Source organism: Neovison vison, chromosome 14, assembly GCF_020171115.1.
Source record: "Neovison vison isolate M4711 chromosome 14, ASM_NN_V1, whole genome shotgun sequence".
NCBI classification, from domain to species: domain Eukaryota; kingdom Metazoa; phylum Chordata; class Mammalia; order Carnivora; family Mustelidae; genus Neogale; species Neogale vison.
In genome coordinates, this window is record NC_058104.1 from 7675319 (window position 1) to 7694833 (window position 19515).

At 43.6% G+C, this 19515-nt stretch overlaps 1 protein-coding gene across 3 annotated transcripts in view; it reads right to left on the reverse strand.

Moving 5' to 3' along the window:
• Positions 1 to 19515, reverse strand: part of SMURF1 (SMAD specific E3 ubiquitin protein ligase 1) — a 106502-nt gene that overhangs the window by 43795 nt on the left and 43192 nt on the right. The window lies entirely within an intron of this gene.

The following is a 19515-nucleotide window of genomic DNA, read 5'->3' on the forward strand; positions in this document are numbered from 1 at the left end:
GTGTGAATACAATTCATTGGGTTTTAGTATACTCAGTTGTACAACCACAACCATTTAACTTCACCGCATTTTAATCATCCGCCAAAGAAGCCCTGTACCTGTGATAGCCACTCCTGATCCCCCCTTTTCCCAGCCCCCAGCAACCACCGATCTGCTGTCTCTTTGGATCTGCCTATGCCAGACATGTTGTATAAATGGAATCAACCATATGTAACATTTTATTTTTTTACATAGGCTCCACACCCAACATGGGGCTTGAACTTACAACCCTGAAATCAAGAGCGGCAAGCTCCACGGACCGAGTCCCCCAGGCGCCCCATATGTGATGTTTTCTGACTGGTTGCTTTCACTCGGCAGAATGCTCAACATTTCATCACTCTGCAGCACGTATCAGTGCCTTCACTCATTCTGGGGATCAGATAATATTCAGCTATACGGACATAGCGTCTTCTGCTTATCTGGTCATCAGATAATGAACATTTCAGTTATTACCACATTTCAGGAGTTGTCTGGGTTGCCGTGAATGATGCTGCTAACTAAGGCACATTCGTCTAACAAGGTTTTATGCAGACCTACATGTTCGATTTTCTTGGGTCAGTATGTAGGGGGAGCACTGTGGGGTCACAGAGTAACTCTATGTTCAACGTTCTGCAGAACAGCCAAATTGTTTTCCAAAGTGGTCGCACAACTTTTCGTGCCTGCCAGCTGCACATAAAGGTTCCAACTTCTCTGCCTCCTTACCGCCTTTATCATCTGTCCCAGCATCCCAGCACCGTTTGCTGAAAACCCTTCTTTCATTCCATCTAATGGTCTTGTCATCACCGTCAAGAATCAGTCCACTGTAAATGTACGGATTTTCTGACTCAGTCCCGTTCCACTGACCTACGTGTGTCTGTCTGTCCTTATCGTGGGTAACATTCCACCTTGATTACCCTCGCTCAGTAGAAAATGTTTGGAAGTTGGGAAGTGTTTCTAGTTCTGTCCTAGTTTTTCAAGACTGTTTTGGTTATCCTAGATCCCCTGGATTTCCATATGAATTTTATAATCAGCTTGTCATTCTGCAAATAAAGCCTCTTGGGATTTGGCGAGACAGGTCCTGTGCGGCATCTGTCAAAGAATCTGAGGAGCACTGTCACCCTAAGTCTTCCGGTTTAAAAACACAGGACATCTTTCCGTTTACTTAGGTCTTCTTCGATTCCTTCTGACAACGTCTTGTAGTTTTCAGCATACAAGTCCTGCGCTTCTACTGATGAATTTCTTGCTAATTTCTTTATGCTACTTTAAAGGGAATGGTTTTTAAATTTCTTTTCCCATAGATGAGTGATTGCATAGGGAAGGTGGGGATGACAGCTAAGGGGTAATAGGGTTTCTTTTGGGGGTGGTGAGAATGTTCTACAATGGACTGCTGTGACGCCTGCAAAAGCTCCGTGAATGTACTAAAATCCATTGAATGGAACACTTAAAGAGGTGAACTTTATAGTATGTGAATTATATCTCAATAGAGATGAAAAAGAAAGAGAGAGAGAGAGGGAACAAACCCTATCAGGTAGGTGAACAAACTCCTAGCATCTTGTACTTTTCCATTTATATCAAAAGGAAAGACATTTCACATCCCCAGGCCAATGTCAAAGACATTTGTTAACAGAGTGGTGGTTTGCCTGGAAACATTAAATTGGTCTCAAACAAAGCTTGGCAAGACTGCCATTATTTTAAACTAGGGGAAGGGGGAAAGAAAACTTCGGCTGTTTGCTTTTCTAATGTTGATCAGGTACATTTCAGAGTGACAAGTAAGTAACTTGCCCATTAGGCAAACCACCTAAACTGCTCTAGTGATTTCAAAATTGTTGGAATAGCCTCCCAATTAAATCCCTGCTTCCTCTGTTAGTTCAAACCCAATTATTGTTAAAGCATTATTAGAATCCTTTTTCGTAATGCCTGAAGGGTCTCTACTGCCTACAAATTGCTTTCTTTGGAGTTCAAAACACAAAATACAGTTTCTCTTGATATTCTTTGCCAACTTTCTCACCCAACTATGGTTCATTTAACTGCTTCTAGACAACATAGCAATTTTTTTTTTTTAACCTGTAGGTCTTTCTTCATTCTACATGCTGTCCTCTATGATATCTAACCAATGTTTCTTGAGCCAGAAGGTGGGCTCAACTGTAGTTCACACACAGATGGGGCTTAGTCCGTACTCACTGGGGCACCTGGGAGGCTCAGCTGGTTAAGCGCCTGCCTCTGGTTCAGGTCACCATCCCAGAGTCCTGGAATCAAGTCCTGCGTCAGGTTCCCTGCTCAGCGGGGAAACTGCTTCTCTCCGTCCTGATCCCCCTGTTTGTGCTTTCTCTCTCTCTCTCTCTCTCTCTCTCTCTCTCTCTCTCTGTGTCAAATAAATAAAATATTTTGTAAAACATACAGTACTTGTTGAAGAATCCTACTTCCTATTTTATGCTAACCTCTCTCCCAAGCACTTCACCTGTGTTATCTCCTATAATCCTTCCACAAACCCTCTGAAGAAATGAAGGGTCTGAGGGACTAGTTGCCCAAGGGTACACACACTGAACCACTATCCGATGACTGAAATTCTATTCATTCTTGGGTTATAGCTGAAATATTATCCCTTATCCCTGTTACCTTTCCCTGAAACCTATCCCTTTCCCTGAAACTGACAGTGATTTTTCCTTTCTCTGAACTTCTGAAGTACTTCCTGCCTTTGACACATAAAACTACACTACCTTGAATTGTATTTTGGAAGGAGACTTTATTTTTAAAGCAGTTTTAGGTTCACAGCAAAACTGAGTGGAAAGTACAGAGATTTCCCATATCCTCCCTGGCCCCACACCACACACACACACACACACACTCCTCCCACTATCCACATCCCCCACCAGACTGCTGTATTGGTTTCAACTGATGAACCAATGTTGACATATCACTGTCACCCAAAGTCCCCATTTTTCCATCAGGGTTCATTCTTAGTGTACACTCTGTGGGTTTTGACAAATGTATGTCATTTGTCAAATTGTCATGGCGTACAGAATAGTTCCACTGTCCTAAAATTCTTGTGTGTTTCCTATTCATCTCTCCCTCCCTGCTAACTCCTGGCCACCACGGATCTTTTTTCCCACAATTTCGTCTTTTTCGAACTGTCATATAGTTGGGATCATACGGTATACAGCTTTTTCAGATCGACTTCTTTCACGGAGTAACCAGCATATACGGTTCCTCCATACCTTTTCACGATTTCATAGCCCATTTCTTTTTAGTAGTGAAGAGTATTCCATTGCCTGGATGTAACACTGTCGCTTCCAAGTTTTAGCCACTAGGAACAGAGCTGCTAGAAACATGTGCGCCAAGTTTTTGTGTGGACGAAAGTTCTCAACCTCTTTGGTTCAACAGCAAGGAGCGGAATGACTGGATCATATGGTGAGAGTGTCTGGTGTTAGAAGAAACTGCTAGACGATCTTCCAAAGTGGATGTACCATGTTACACTCCCACCAGCAATGAGTGAAAGTTCCTACTGCTCCATACTTGCCAACTCCTGATTTCGGCTCAGGTCAGGATCTCAGCATCGTGGGATCAAGCCCCACGTCTGGTCCCTCTCCGTCTGGTCCTCCTCCCACTCACTCTCTTAATCAAATACAATCTTTAAAAAAAGGAGTGGGGGGAATCCCAGAGAGATCCCATACTCCTTTAGCCACGTGAGGAAATAGTGGGAAGATGCCATCTATGAACCAGGAAGCTGTTCTCACCAAGCCTTGTCAACACTTTGATCTTGGACTTTCCAGCCTTTAGAAACTGTGATAAATAAGTGTTTAGTGGCTCTGGGGACTGAGGGCAAAGTAAATGGGGCCTGATTGTCAACATAGGTGGGTTTGCTTTGGGGGTGATGAAACTATCCTGAAATTAGCTGGTGATGGTGGTTCAACTCTATGAGCATCCTAAAAACACTGAATTGTACTCTTGAAAGGGTAAAATTTATGGTATGATCATTAATCCCAATTAAAATAGAAAACAGAACAGCAGTGTGAAGACTAAGCGAGACTGATTTTCATAACACAAACCTTTCAGCCTTAGCTTTACCTTGTTAGTGAGTTACAGGCCACTGTTTAAAATGTCACGCCCGCTGTGGAGAATAACAGGTGTTACATAAATTCTTTAACGGGAATAAAAAGATAATGGCCACCTACGACAAAAGGAGTAGAAGATGTAGAGTCTGCTCCCAAAAGAGTTGACCGTTTAACTCAAGAAACAAAACGCATCAACCAGAAAACCAAACAACAGCACAGAGCTGCTCACTCCTGCCAACCCGCATTCAATTACTCAACAAGTCGTATCAATTCGTCTTTTGTAGTATCTTAAATCCATTCTCCGCGGTCCCAGCCCGCTGCTCAATTGCAGGCCACTCTTGTCTCGTGTCTGGATTATTACAATAGGCTCTGGCATCTCTTTTCTCTAATTCATTTTAATCATGAAATAATTATTTGTTGGATAAGTGAATAGAACACTCTTCATTATGTAAACTGCCCTACATGTAAACCTCAGAGCTTAATCCCACTTCCAAAGTGAAATATAAATTTCTCCCTGCCCCACACCGCTCCGCCCAAAAATAGAGAGAGAAGGAGAAAAAGTTTAAACTCCTAGCAGCTAGCATTTTGAATTTTCCAGAATCCTGTCGCACTCACTTTCTGGTCTTATCACTCACCAACCCTTCCTCTCTGGTCACTTGGCTCATGCATTTCCACCCCACCCCCCAACTCCTTTGCTGGGGTCCCCTCTACCAGCGCCTCTTCCTCCTTTTCATCATCCAGATCTGCGCCTCTCAGCCTAGTTCAAGTCTCCCTCCATTGGCCATCCCCTATCCTGTACTGTCCTGTCAAGTCACAGGTTTGGGTTTTTTTTATATATATTTAATGTATTTATTTGAGACAGAGAGAAAGGGGGGAGTTGGGGGGGGAGACAGTGTGGAAAAGGGAGAAGCAGACTCCCCGCTGAGCAGGGGCCAATCCCAGGACTCAAGAAATCATGACCTTGACCTGAACCAAAGGCAAATGCTTAACGACTGAGCCACCCAGGTGCCCCTGAAGTCCCATTTTTAAATTCCCATAACTTATTTAAGTCTCCAAACAGATTTTAAACTCATGAAAAGTAGACCCATGGCAGAAGTAAATCCAAGACTAACATCTTGCTCCACAAACACTGCCATATGGACTCGAACTTCCAAATGAGCTCTATAGACAGACTACCGGAATTCAGAGAAACAATGTTATCGTGGGAAGGCTCAGGTTGTGTTTGCTTATTTTTGTGGGGGTGAGACAAGCCGAATTCCCAAAGCGGGGGTCGGCTTTATGAAGAGGAAGTCGTGTCCGAAATCAGGTGGGACAGGCAGAGGGAGGGAGGCATATTCCAGGATCCACGGGCCCAAAATGCTTGCACTAGGCAGGGAGGGTCTAGACACTGATAACACAGTGAATCTTCAAAATACAATTAGTTGGGGGTTTTTGTCTTCAAAAACTTCCAAAATTCTACACTATTCGCAAAAGTTACATTGGAAAGTGAACTGGCACAGATCCCCTGAACAATGTGACACTTGATACCGACAACGGAAGTCTACGGACCCCGACAACGGAAGTGTCCGGCTTCCGCCCGTTGCTCACCTGTAATAAGATTTTGGGTTAACTTTTTTGTAAACCCACCTACATGGATCTTTTTAACACACTATTGTTTTCTGCCCAACTTAAATCTTCAAATAGATTGTGTGCATGTGGTCAGATGGGGCTCATTCCTCATATTATATGAACACAAATGCTTAAAGGACACTGGCTGTCCTAGGATGTGAATTAATTTCTTTTTTAAAGATTTTATTTCTCTCTTTGACAGACAGAGATCCCAAGTAGGCAGAGAGGCAGGCGGGGGGTGGGGGGAGACAGGCTCCCCACCAAGCAGAGAGCCCGATGCGGGGCTCGATCCCGGGACCCCGGGATCACGACCCGAGCCGAAGGCAGAGGACTTAACCCACTGAGCCACCCAGGCGCCCCCTAGGACGTGATTTAAAAGAAAGGAGCTTATTTCCTGAGAAGAAAAACAAATATGAATTTACGAAGACTGGTAACTACAAAAAAAAAAAAGATTTTCGTGAACATAAATTATAGTCAGTTTAGAAAGGTGTGTGGAAAGCAGGTGGACAACAGATGATGCTTCTTGAACGTGTAGAATTTTTCCCAGCAGAAAAATCTGCACACGAACACGTGACCCCTCTGTGGCCAAGAGCAGGTGGCATGGGGTTCTGGGTGTTACCTCAGGTGTTTTTTGAGGAGTGGGCATTAAAACAAAGCTCTTACAAAATGGATCTTCTACTCCCCGGTCATGATGAACCAACCACTGCGGTCAAACACCTGCTCGGGACTGGAGAGCGCTCAGTGTGTCCCCCCTTTCGCGAAGCTTCGAAGCTTACAGCTAGCTACCCCCGCTTGCTGTCGGGACTAACACACCACTCCCCACCCTGCTGTCTCCTCTTTCCACATAACTCTAAGGCTTCTCTAACCCAACACGTGGGACAGGTAGGAAAGGGAAAGTCGGAAAAGGGGAGAGAGAATACACTGCATTTTAGGGGAAAATTTAATTGGCAACCTCTGCCTTCTGCCCTCAGCGTTTATCATTAAATGCAAAATTCACAACAGAAGAAAAACTAGTGAACTGTGAGTAAGCGCTTACAGTTCCTGGTATTTAATTTCAATTTTCCTTTTCCTATCACCAATAAAAAATGCTCAATAAACTTAATATCTGGGGCGCCTGAGTGGCTCGGTGGTTGGGCCTCTGCCTTTGGCTCAGGTCAGTGATCCCAGGATCCTGGGATCGAGCCCCACGTCGGGCTCTTTGCTTGGCGGGGTGCTTGCTTCCCCCTCTCGCTCTGCATGCCTCTCTGCCTATTTGTGATCTCTCTCTCTCTCTCTCTGTCAAATAAATAAATAAAATCTTCAAAAATAAAATAAAATAAAAAAATAAACCTAACATCTTGGTGGGGCATTTGGGTGGCTGAGTCGGTTAACTGTCGGACTCTTGATCCCACCTCGGGTCTTGATCTCACAGTTTTGAGTTCCAGCCCTGCACTGGGCTCTACACTAGCGTGGCGCCTACTTAAGAAAAAAAACTGACAACTGAGTATCTTGGTGTCAGAATCTTTTTCTTAGAGCAAAATTCATTAAGAGATGACAGGTTTTCTATATCCTGTTACTTTCACTGCCCAAGGTGACAACGCAAATTTTAAAATGTTGCATGCACACACACACAAAATCAAAATCAAAATCAATAAAACGCTGCACACACAAAATTATGCTAGGGTTTAACCCTACAAAGGAATTATGAAGGTCTTAAAGAGCTTTGCTGTGAACCAGGGATTGGCTAATGACGGCCCATGGGCCAAAGTCTGTAAATGGGCCTCCTGCCTGTTTTTGTGAATAAAGTTTACATGGAACACGGCCACACTCATCTGTTCACTCAGTGTCTACGGCCACAATGGCAGAGCTGAAGACTTGTGACAAAGACCATATGGCTCACAAAGCAGAAAATATTTACTCTCTGGGCCTTTCGGAAGAAGGGTGCACGCCCCTGTTCCAAATATACAACAGTACTGACTGTATACACATCATAACCTCAGTGGACAAGCTTCTTGGGGATCTGTGAAGAGAAACATATCCCCAAAATACCACCCTGGCTTTTGACTGCTTATTCATTTATTTATACGGATGCTAAATACAAATGCAATTCCAAATCGATACAATGCATACCCACCAAACGTGAACCAGATGTAAGAAACAAGCATTCTCCAAGAACACCACGAAGCATTCCGCTCAACTGCCTTGCTGTCGTCTACTGAAACACATTTGCAGACGACAAGTAGAAAAGGATAGAAAACTTCCACGTGTCTCTCATAGTCTGGGCATTCACAGACTTACTTAATCTGCTCAGCCTTGGCTCAGAAAAATCTCTATGTCACTGTCGGAGGGGAGGGTGGAAGCCCCCATTGGGAGGCCTTTACTTGCCAAAGCACCAGACAGACCATTTAGGGCTCTGAGAGCTGGGAGGGTTCCCAGGTCACTCCCCCACAAACACAAACTGTGTGACTATGGGAAAGCCTTTCTCCAAAACCATCCCCAAAAAGGACCCATCTCTGGAAGAAGACTGAGGAAAATACCTCTTAAGCCAGTCATTTGGAGCCCTTGAGAAACAAAGAGCTTTCCCCAAGTGCTCACTTTCGTACAGACGCAAGTACCTGGAACATCAGAAATACGTATAGAGAAGCAATTGTACGTGCTATTCTTTACAAGTCCAGGTCCAGACAGCTACAACGGCGACCCAAGAGTCTCCGATTCGTCACCTCCCTCAGATGTCAGTGTTCCCTGCCCAGGTCCCCGTGCCAAACGACCCCTAGCTAAGGCCCCTTCTTTAGAGCATCCCTTGGCCTCTGCCCCAATCTATGTCATAATACTATGCCTCTGCAGCCCAAGACCTGCTATGTGCATCACTCTGGGCTCTGTCTCACCCTGATTTCTCCACCTCTGGGCAGGAGGCATAAGCTCTGGCCCTTCCAACACAGTCCTCTTTGCCTGACCTCCTCTGCCCTTCACCCGGATGTACAGATCCCGGCTGGATCCCTAGGGACATGATGCCACATATATATATATATATATAATCTCTTCACTTAAAAAGATCATGTCTTGGGCTCAAATTGCAGCTCAGCTATTTAACAGAAGAATAACATGGAACAAACTACTTAACCTCTCTGGGCCCCCATTTTTCTCTTCGGTACCACAGAGATAAGAGTTGCTATTTTTCAGGGTTATCGTGAGCATCAGAATAGGTACTCGATAAAGAGAGTTGCTATCAGTACTAACTTGTCTTACTAATTATTACACACCACGAATTATCAAGGACTTACTATATACATGGCAATATGACAGCAACTTTACTCATTTAAATTCACTAACTTCTGATGCAGATAATATTTATCCCCAATTTACAAATATGAAACCAGACACAGAGAGGTTAACTTGCTTAAGATACCAACACCTGTTGCATGGTGGGGGTCACGACCCAATCCTAGCCATGCAAGCACAGTGGGTCCTCGTTAGCCATGAATTCTTTGTGAATTTGTGGAACTTGGTCAAGTTTACTGGGGTGCCTGGCCAGGTCAGTTAGTAAAGCAGGTGACTCTCTAATTCAAGATGGTGAATCTGAGCCCCATGCTGGGAGGAGCGTTGGCTTTAAAACAAAAATCACGGGGCGCCTGGGTGGCTCAGTGGGTTAAGCCTCTGCCTTCGGCTCAGGTCATGATCCTGGGGTCCTGGGATCGAGTCCCTGCATCGGGCTCTCTGCTCAGCAGGGAGCCTGCTTCCTCCTCTCTCCCTGCCTGCCTCTCTGCCTACTTGTCATTTCTGTCAAATAAATAAATAAAATCTTTAAAATAAAAAAATTCACTTGCAGTTGGGTGGCTTAGTTGGTTGGGCATCTGCTCTTGATTTTTGGCTGGGGGCATGATCGCAGGGTCATGAGATCGGGGTCCGGGTCAGGCTCCACGCTAAGCCTGGCGTCTGCTCGAGAGTCTCCCTCTCCCCGCTCTGCTCCTCCCCTCCCCGCCACCCCGCCGTGCTCACTCCCTCTCTTGTGCTCAAATAAATAAAGAAGTAAAATCTTTGAAAAAAAACTTTACTGGTAACCTTAAAATCAATACACCGGCACTTCCTGGTCATTCACAGACATGTGCAAAGAAAAAAAATGTGAGCACCCCAGTGCACACCCTCCTAGCTGTGGCCGAAGGAGGTGACATTCTGCCTTCTTGTTTCAACGCTCATGCTACAAATGAGTATCCTTTTTGCAGTCTATTTAGTGACGGCTTTTCCATATTTTCGTGCTTTTTGTTGGTGACTGTGCTGTTTCAAATAGCCCCTAGTGTTGAAGTGCTACGTAGTGTTCCTGAGCTCAAGAAGGTGATGATGTGCCTCGTGGAGAAAAATACATGTCATTAGACTGGCTTCATCCAGGCCTGACTGACTTGGAGCACTGTTAGCCACAAGTCACATGCTAATGCATCAGCATTATTGTCCCTGATTATTAATTATTCATACATACTAGATACAGTGTCTTTGCACAGGAGCACACACGAAACACACTACTGCTCAGTGCACGAAAATGTGATTGGAGGTTCACAGGAACCAAATTCTGTCTTCCTTAGGAGCAAAGGGTTAGGGGTCACTACCTCAGTGCTCCTGGGAACATCCCAGCACGCAGTTAACCAGGAATAATGGGACTCAACGGTGTAGGCCTCATTCTACTGTGAGGGCTGGTATTACCCACACCTCAGATACTATCCACAGAGCCTTCCCAGATGGTTTCACTCCAATGGCCGCTCGTACACCAACCATGGGACCCACTAGTGGGACGCCGGGGTGGGCACCGGTGTAGGAAAGAACAAGAGGAAAACGAAGAAAAGGAAGACCAAACATGGCGTGCGTACCAATAATCTGCTGCTCAAAAAAGGTGAGTAGGAAATGTAAGCTACACACTAAAAACATGAGCTTGTTACTCTCTGTTCCTTCCTACTTCCAGTTACAAGATTTGGCAATCCGGGAAATCCCTTTACTCAGAAAACATTTCCAAAAATGAATTATGAATTAATCAAATTTAAAGCTGCCTTCAGTCTTGGCATTCTCAGTAACTGTCAAATTTCCTTTCCTCTCCCTGCAAAGCCAATCTCCTCTCTGTTTTCAGCTCTGACTACAGCAATTAGGAGAGAATTCGGACAGTACTACCACCACAAAGATGTATTGTGTTTCGAAAACAAAGACCGCCCTGGAATTTACTCCCCCCCACAAATTCAATAAAATACAACAAAGCAAACACCCTATAATGACATTAAATTATTACCAAATTGCAAGAACCCTACAGAAAAGGCACCCAAATTTTGAGGTTTCTTGCAATCTCATTCTTAAAATTCTTATGCAAAAATCATTTCTTGCCAAGCTCAAGAGTTTGATTTCTTTTCTCCCCATGTTGAAGACATTTTCTTCATTTAAAACAATCTACTCCGAAGTATGCTGTACACTCTTCTGTATTTTTTAATTAAAAAAAGCCAAGTATACAACCCCAAGTTAAATTGATATGAGCCAATTTTTTGAATTACGAATGGATTATGGATAATGTGCTAAAAAAGCTTTGCAGTCTAAATATTAAAGTTTTGATAGTCTTTCTATATTGCAATACATTAATCTGAATTATCAAAAATAACCGTTAGCAGGGGCACACGGGTGGCACAGTTAAGTGTCCGACTCTTGGATTCGGCTCAGCTGTTGATTTCAGGACCCTGAGATCGAGTCCCGAGTTGGGCTCCGCATTCAGCAAGGAGTCCGCTTAGGACTTTCTCTCCCTCTCCCTCCCCTATGAGTTCTCTCTCTCTTTCTCTCTCTAATAAATAAATCTTGGGAAAAAAATAACAGGTAACAAAAGCCAAATTCGGTCATTAATAAGCCAGTTGATGTTCACGCACAAAATTAAAAGTAAGTGAAAAACATTATTTGAAAATATACGTACAGTAGCTCCAAATTAAAATCCAATAACGGTTACCTGAAAGTAACCTTAGGTATTTCAGGAAAGCAGATTTAAAAACACCAGAAATACAAACAGGACCAAAATAAAAATTCACCCAGAGGTTTAAAAAGTAAGTTAGGTGGGAAGCTTGCAGGATTCCCCACCAGTTGTTGGAACCCCTTCTTCTTTGGGCATACACATTCAGTTAAATAAAATAGTGAAGGGGGGCACCTGGGTGGCTCAGTGGGTTAAGCCTCTGCCTTCGGCTCAGGTCATGATCCCAGGGTCCTGGGATCGAGCCCCGCATTGGGCTCTCTGCTCAGCAGGAAGCCTGCTTCCCCACCACCCTGCCGCCTCTCTGCCTACTTGTGATCTTTCTCTCTGTCAAATAAATAAAATCTATAAAAAATAAAATAATGAAGGAATAATAAACAACTTACAATAAGTTAAAAAAAAAAGACCAACCTTAAAAATTCATAAGCAACCCCTTTTGTAAGAACAATGAACAGCTTTATAGATCGTAAAGAGACTATCTCCCATTAATTGAGAATGTTAAAACTGAACAAGTTAGTTGAGGGCAATACTCCTACCGATTTTTAAATAACTCCACAACTACTTTTTAAAATACAGCTCTGACTAAATCTGTGTCTTTTAAGTCATGTTAACAGAAGCAGATGCACAGGAGAATTTGAAGGCTACAGAGGGGAACTCAATTCAATCCAAACACCATCTGCTCTCTGGGAGTTTCTGTAACACCGATGAGCTCGTGTTGGATTGGTAAGCAGGAATGACATCATCACAGCATGGAAGTCTTGCTGATTCATCTGTTGAGTTTCCAAAGCAAAGAAGTGGAGGGAATGGAATTATGTGAGATCTCAGGCAAGATAAAAACAAGCCGTCACCTAACTTGGCCTTAGCAAGAAGCTGCATTTGAAGCAAGCAGCGAAAGGAAGCCCGCACCCGGGCCTCACTCCCTGGACGGGTGCGGTCATGGCCAGGCCAGGGTCTCTCTCAGCGGGGTTGCAGCACTGGCTCCCGTCAGTGCCCTTTGCAATGGCAGCCCCACGGGGGGTTGGAGCCTCACTCAACACCCACTACCCATGCACCAATGCAAGCATGGCTAGAATTTCCACTTTGCTGTTCTAGTCCACTTTTAGTATCCATTTTAGCAACGTCCAGCCACACTGAGATGTTCACCGAAGTGGTCCAGGTAATCAGTCGCCTGGGGAACCAATTACCACTTTTGCTAGTAGCTATCAAGCCACGTAGATTTTGAGAGCTCTGCCACAAGCTTATTTTTCTCTTACAAGACACTATTTTTAGTGCATGATTTGCAGAACACAAGGGTTTTCAGGAACATAAACATTTCACTATAGTAGAAAGAACGATAAATACTTCTCAAGTGCCTACCTACCATGTACAGGCAATGGGTCAGCTACTTCAAGTTAAACTTCAGGACCTAAAAGATCTCAACTTAAGAGAAACGAACATCTCTTCTTCGGTCTGCTACAGCTGCCATCACAAAGTACTAGGAACGGGTGGCCTTAAGCCACAGAAAATTTTCTCACCTTTCTAGAGACTAGAAATCTGAGATCAAGATGCCAGCAAGGATGGTCCCTTCGAGGGCTGTGAATCTGCTGCATGTCCCTCTTCTAGCTTCTGGTGGTTTACTACCACTCTCCGCTCTTCTTGGAGGACTGACCAGGCATCTCGTCAGGTACCCTCCCTTTCTGCTCGTCTGCATCCAGATTTCCCCATTCGATAAGGACACCAACTTAAGGACTTCATCTCAACTAAGTGCATCTGCAATGACCCTATTTCTAAATGGGAAACCATGTTCTGAGGGACAGGGGTGTGGAGACTTTCACGTATGAATACAGGAGGGTCAAAATGTAATCCATAACCACCTCTAATTCACAAAGCGGAAAATACTAAAAACCATCAGTATTTCCAGCCTCTGGTAATGGCAGATAAGGTCAGCTGGTCTGCTGGAAACCATAAAAGCTGAGGGAAATACGAAAAGCATCTTCCTAAAAGCCTCAAGTAGCTAACACGGTAGTGAGGATGGACAGAACCAAGATTCAAGTCGGTACCTGCCCCGGAGAGAACGAAGCAGTCCGGCTGCTTTTTGCCCTGCAGTCATCTGCAAAGACTCTGGGGGATGGCGGCTGGGAAATGTTAACTGTCAAGTCCTGGCGAAGGGTATGTCAGAGGGGGCTAGCCCTCGAAAGGCAGCAGGTTGGGGGTAGGAACTGAGACTGAGACCAGCTTCGTATGAGCTGGGTGACCAAGAAAATCTCAAGCCTTGATTCTGGACTACTCGTGATACCTTTCAAATACACACGTCCAGTCCACCTGAACTACAGGACAGACCACTGGCCACGCTCCAGGCAGCCACCAGTGGCAAATAACATTGCAAAAGTTATGAACACAGAACCGACACCGAAACCACGACCTGCAGAAGGCCATTTGGAACACACACCCTGAACCCAGCTAGGTCAATGTCTGCTAAAACAAACACATCCACATTCAACACGGGATTTGAACAAGATGTAGAGCCTCACAACAAAACATTCAAAATGTTCAGGATATAATCCAAAACTACACAGCATACAAAAAGATGGGGAAAATTGCCACTCACCTGGGGGAAAACACAGATACGCCACACGAACACTGATGGTAAAAAAGCTGGCGTGGCTCCATTAATATTCAACAAAGTGAACTTCAGAACAAAGAAAACCGAAGGGGATAAAGAGGGCCATTCCATAATGAGAAAAGGGTTAATTTGCCAAGAGGACATAACCATCCTCAATGTGTACACATCTCACAACAGAGCTTCAAAAACACAGGGCAGCAAAAACTGAGAGAATTGAAAAGAAAAATAGAAAAAAACCAAAATTAACATCTGGAGACTTCAGCACTTCCCCCAGTAATCGACAGAACTGGTAGACAGAAAGGACCGAGTGCCATCAGCCAACTGTATCAAACTGATGTTTCGCTAACACACCGCACGAGCTCAGCGGTAGACACGTCCTTCTCAACCCACATGGAAACGTCATCAAAAAGTTATTACAAATGGAAAAGAACTGAACGTGTATAATTATGTTCTCTGATCATAACAGAATTCAGCTACAAAGCAATACAAAAAGATAACAGGAAACTCACCAAACACAAGGAGAGCAAACACCACACTTGTCAGTAACTCACAGGTGAAAGCGAACATCTTAACAGAGATTAAAGAACATTCAGAATTGAAAGAAAAATCTTAAATTAACATATCAAAAATCTGTGGAATTCAGCTAAAGCTGTCCTTAGAAGGAAATTTAGAAACCGTTTCTCTATTTTTCTAATGTAAAGGGCAGTGGGGTTATATCTGAAAACTGAAATTTAGTCACTTTCTGGGACTTGAGACCCATACTGTAAAAGTGGGCAGAGGACCCACCACTAGGTAAACACGTTAAGATGAAGAAAGCAATCCCCACTAACTCTAATTTTAGCTGCACTTCTACAATTTCTCAAACACCACTAACAAACCTAAGTCACTAAGAAAAACTTTAACAATGTTTAAAGTATCTTCTGTTGTGTTTCTCCATGTCCAAAGAGTGTCCCAACCAATCCGGCTTAAAATTTTCAACTCAAACTATTTAATAGGCTAGGTTTCCAATCAGACTGAATAAAACAGAATAAAACAGGAATTCTGAAAAAGCAAATCTCCATTAGCTAGCTTCTTGTGACTAAATACACAAAAACCGAATTTATACCTTTTAAAATAACCGGAGGTCATGACGGTTATCCAGAAAATGTTACATACACAAACTTTTGTTAGAAAAGAGGCACATGAAAAATACAACTTTATACCTTAAGAAATTAGTAAAAGGGCAAAATAAACAGCTACAGTGGGAAACTCAACATGAAGTCTATCAGGAGTCTGACTCGCAGAGAGAGAGGAGTTAATGGGGGGGGGGGAAACGACAGAGATCCTGGCTGGGAAATATTCAAGAAGTGTCGAGAACCATCAACCCATAAAATCAGAAAGCCCAAGCAGAATAAATAAAAGGAACACACTTCGGGGTATATCACGGTGACACTGCAGGAAACAAAAGACAAAAAGAAAAATCTTAGACGCGACCACAAAAAAGGAACGATTACTCATTTCCGAGTACTGACTTCTCAAAAGCGACGGGGGAAGTCAGAAGACCACAGAACATCTTCAAGAAAATAACTGCTAACCCAGAACTCTCTAGCCGGCAAAAAAAAAAAAAAAGTACCTTTTAAGAACCAAGATGAAGTAAAGGTCTCTTTGGACAAAACCCGAGTGAGTTAGCCACTGGTACAATCTTCACGGCTACCATCCTAAGACGCCTCTATGTAAAATGCACATAGACCAAAACACAAAAAAGTTCACCAGTGAAATTTTATAAAGTCATTGTACAATAAAAGCTAAATTTACTATAAGAATAAATAAAATAGGGGCGCCTGGGTGGCTCAGTGGGTTAAGCCTCTGCCTTCGGCTCAGGTCATGATCTCAGGGTCCTGGGATCGAGTCCCACATCAGGCTTTCTGCTCAGCAGGGAGCCTGCTTCCCTCTCTCTCTCTGCCTGCCTCTCTGTCTACTTGTGATCTCTCTCTGTCAAATAAATAAATAAATAAAATCTTAAAAAAAAAAAAAAGAATAAATAAAATAATCTACCCTCTTCCCCTTGGGAGCTAAAGCTGATCCTCAAGTCTGAACTGTAACAGATAATTACCCTATTTTTGATGAAGTAAAGAAACGGAGGTGGGGACAGGGAAACTATACTCTTTAGTCCCAGATGAACATCTTATGGTCATCACAAAGGGCAGTTGCACTAGAAGGACCCCACCTATGAACACGTGCACCAAAGCTAGGTAATAAGCAAACACAGAGTGCCAGGTGGTCTCAAGACATAGAGGGAATAGTTTTTAAAAATCTGTTAGGACATGACCGGGCCTACAACACAGAACAGTCCACTAATTGATGCATATTTCTGTCCCGTGTCACCACACATCAGCCCCCTAATCACAGAGATACTCTGCCAGGAGCTTTACCGAACGAGGGATAGCCCCAGAAAACACCACAGTAAGCCCAGAAAGTACAGGAAAACACTAAGCTCTGTGGCAGAGTAAACCTCGACGGATTTGTATTTGTACCGTGCCTGGTCCAGAGCAACTGCAGAGTTGAGCCGCACAGTACACAGCTGGTTCTCCATCCAGCCATGTCTTGGGGATTTTTAGCCCTTTGAACATTTTCCCAGCTCATTAGATGATCAGATCCTTTGAGCAGGTACTCTACCTCATTCATTTACAATAGCATTTAAGAATTGTTTTGGGGCGCCTGGGTGGCTCAGTGGGTTAAGCCTCTGCCTTCGGCTCGGGTCATGATCTTAGGGTCCTGGGATCGAGTCCCGCATCGGGCTCTCTGCTTGACAGGGAGCCTGCTTCCTCCTCTCTCTCTCTCTGCCTGCCTCTTTGCCCACTTGGGATCTCTCTCTGTTAAATAAATAAATAAAATCTTTAAAAAAAAAAAAAAGAATTGTTTTGGCCAGGCTCTGTGCCACTGAAGAAAGGTGACCTGAGTCTCTGCCTCTCACTTCTGGCAGCAGCAAAGACAAGGACACAAAGAATACCAATAAGGTTGTGCAGACTCTGCTGAAGGAAGATGGGGGCGGTCACTCTCCATAGACAAGGAACGTGTACATGATGGAGAGGCACGATGCATTCAGGGCCAAGGGTGTGCTTCTAAGGGATGTTTGGTTTAGGAGGAGGAGAAAGAGGGAGGAACAGACTAGAAAGTATCACCTGCTACTGCTCAGGAATTCAGACTTTACCCTGTGGACAACAGCCAAGCACGATCAGGAAGCTATAAACTCTGGCACTGGAGTTGAAATGAGAAGGAATGGGAAGAGGCAGGAAGGAGGCAGGAAGACTGATCTATCTATCTGGAGGCTGATCAAAGGGTCCAAGGAGGTCTTCCTCTCATTTCCGCCCCCTGCGGCAGCTAGCTCTGCGCCTTCGGCATAGCAAGAGAACACTGTTGGACTGACCTGACAGGAAAAACCCTCAATTTCTTAGAAAGGGCTTTCCTGCTTTCTAAGACAATTCCATCCTCGAGATGGGGGCAGTGGTGGCGGGGGGGGGGGGGGGGGGGGGCGGTGGTGGCTAGAGAAGCGGCCACAACAATATTTACCCCCTGCTAAAACTACCAATGCCTTTCACACCATCCTAACATACAGCTAACATCCTGAAGAACCCGAGTTCTCACAGATTCTCCTTGTCTTCATGTTATCACACGTTCACTGATCTCAAAACACTGGTTAAGAGTTCTGAAAAAAAAAATCTGCAAAGCCAAAGCGCTGACCAGACGATGCCACACATACATTTTCAATAACAAAACGAAGGAAGGACTTCAATATATAGATGTGCCAGTTCTGTGTTTCTCCAAATAACCTAGTTTCAGATGTGCATTGATTCATCCACCAAGATACGAATCTTCAACGCATACTCCCAAGAACTGAGACCTGTTCCAGAAGTTGAACGCAATCAATAGTCAAGACTTGGTAGACTACTTAAAATAGGATGGCATCTATCCAACGCCATCCCTTTCCAAATTCCAGCTGGGTTTTGGTTTTTTGAAGTTTGGGGTTTTGGGAGGGCTGTTTTTGTTGGTGGGGGGGGGGTTGACCTAAATGGACCACCTGGTCCTCAAATTTGTATGGAAATTCAATGGACCCAGAAGCCCAAACCATCTTGAGAGAAAAAGAACAGAGATGGAGATTCACACTTAACCCGATTTCAAAACTTACTACCAAGCTATGGTAATCAAGATGGTGTGGGACTGGCATAAGGCTGAACATGCATAGGTCAATGAAATAGGACTGGAGGCCCATAATAAGGGAGGTCTCTCAATAATGAGAGACAGTCATTTCAACAAATGGTGCCAGGACAACTGAATATCCACACGCAAAGGAACAAACTTGGAGCCTGACCTCACACTGTACATAGTAATTAATGCAAAACAGGTCATGCAAAGTTTTCCCAAGAGTTAAAACTATAGAACTCTGGGGCGCCTAAGTGGCTCAGTGGGTTAAAGCCTCTGCCTTTGGCTAGGGTCATGATCCCGGGGTTCTGGGATCGAGCCCCGCATTGGGCTCTCTGCTCAGCGGGGAGCCTGCTTCCTCCTCTCTCTGCCTGCCTCTCTGCCTACTTGTGATCTCTGTCAAATAAATAAATAAAATCTTAAAAAAAAAAAAAACTATAGAACTCTTACAGAAAGAATATAGAGGCGGAGTCTTTCTGGTCTTGGGTTTGGTAACGGTTACTTAGATATGATGCCGAAAGCATAAGTGACAAAGAAGAATATAGAAATTGTACTTGATCAAAATTTAAAAGTTTTGTGTTTCAGAGGCCACTATGAAGTAAAAAGAGTCTACAGAATACTCCAAAACTTCCAGATATTGAAAAATATCTGATAGGGGACTTGTATACAAAATATATAAAAAAAGTCCTACAGTCCCTTTTATCTACAGGGATATAAGATATAGATAACTTTATATCTATGTATAGATAAAGAGAATTTTTTTAAAAAAGATAAAGGGGATTAAGATGTGTGAACTTCTAGTAATAACATAGAAAGTCACAGAGATGAAAAGTACACAAGAGAATATAGTCAATAATATTGTAGTGAGCCATGAGTAATGTACAGAATTACTGAATTATCATACACTGAAAACTAATATAACATTGTATATTTCAATAAAAATGTGTTTAAAACTCCTGAAAACCAGTAATAAAAAGGCAATCAATTTAAAAATGGGCCAAGGATTTAAAGCGATTTTTCTCAAAAGAAAGTATACAAATGGGAAGTACATGTAAAGATTCTCAATATCATTAGTCCTTAGAGAAAAGCAGATCAAA